The following is a 1,253-nucleotide window of genomic DNA, read 5'->3' as shown; positions in this document are numbered from 1 at the left end:
AATATCAATGAGTGCCTCTCTTTGGGTCGGGGCGGTGCATCCGAATCAGGCAGGACTCCAGAATCCAGCCTGGACCGCCAGTGAGAGGGGCCCAACTCCAGCTGGAAGGCCACTGGGGACCCCAGGACGCAGGAACCAGAGCAGGTCCAGAGGTCTCGGGGACCCAAGGAATCAAACGCCATCGGCTCATTCTCTCTCTCCCTCCCTGTTTCCTTTCTCTCATCTTTGATTCCCTTCGCCTGACAAGTTTCTTTCCCTCGGTCTTCTGCCTGGGCTGAAGGACCGGGGGGGCTGCCGGCCTCACGACCTCCCAGCCGTAAGGAATCCAAACGGAAAGGAGGAAACCTTCTGCGAGAGCCGGGTACCAGGGAAGGCTCTGATTGGACCACCTCGGGTCATGTGTCCAGCCCTGGCCCGACCGTTGTGGCCCCGCATGATTGGCTCTACTTGGTCACGTGGCCTCATCTGGGCTGTGGGTGCGATTGACGGTATCTCACGGGACCACACGGCTCGGGGGGGAGCGGCCCCCGGAAGAGGCGGCAGAGGTGTGTTCTAGACAGATGGGAAATTGGTGACTCTGCCACCAAGATCCGCCCCCTCCTCGCTCAGAGGGATGATAAAGGATGATAAAAATAGATTCTGTCCTTCCATTGCAAAGGACCAGCTGGCAGTGACCTTCTCCTGAACGAGGCCCTTTAAGCTCAGGTGGTTCCACCCTGGCCCCCCGTAGCCAAGCGGGCAAAGGACAGCCACCAACTCCCTGCCACCTACAGTGTCTTCTCCAGTCCTGCTTCCCAAGTGGCAGACCCATGTGGATGCCTGAGCCCTCCCCACCCCTCAGAAGCCCAACAGGGCCCCGCCCTTGGCCTCTAAGACTTTCTCAGGGAGATAGACGCTCACGTAAAAGGGGACCCAGGGTGCACAAGGCCCCCAGCCTTCTAGAGCTTGCTATTCTGAGGCTCCTCCAGGGGTGCAGCTAGGACACCATTTGGTTTGAGCTGCCTTGGTTTGGGAAGTGTGGGATGGGGGCATCACTTCTCTCCACCTGGAGACCCCAGGCAGAGGCCCAGGATGGGGCAGCGAGAGTCAAAAGGCAGAGGGAGGGAGGCCCAGACGGAAGAAGGAGTAAGAAAGTGGAAAACACCATCCTATCCCATGCATGGTGTGGCCATCACTCCCAGGGGACAAACAGTGGGGGACATGACATTTCTTCCTTTGGCATCCTTTCCTTTGCTGTGCATTTACTGAGCACC

This window comes from Panthera pardus, unplaced genomic scaffold (assembly GCF_024362965.1).
Source record: "Panthera pardus isolate Hobbes unplaced genomic scaffold, ASM2436296v1 HiC_scaffold_12, whole genome shotgun sequence".
Classification (NCBI taxonomy): Eukaryota; Metazoa; Chordata; class Mammalia; order Carnivora; family Felidae; genus Panthera; species Panthera pardus.
The sequence above is the reverse complement of the archived record's forward strand: the minus strand, read 5'-3'. Positions refer to the sequence as shown.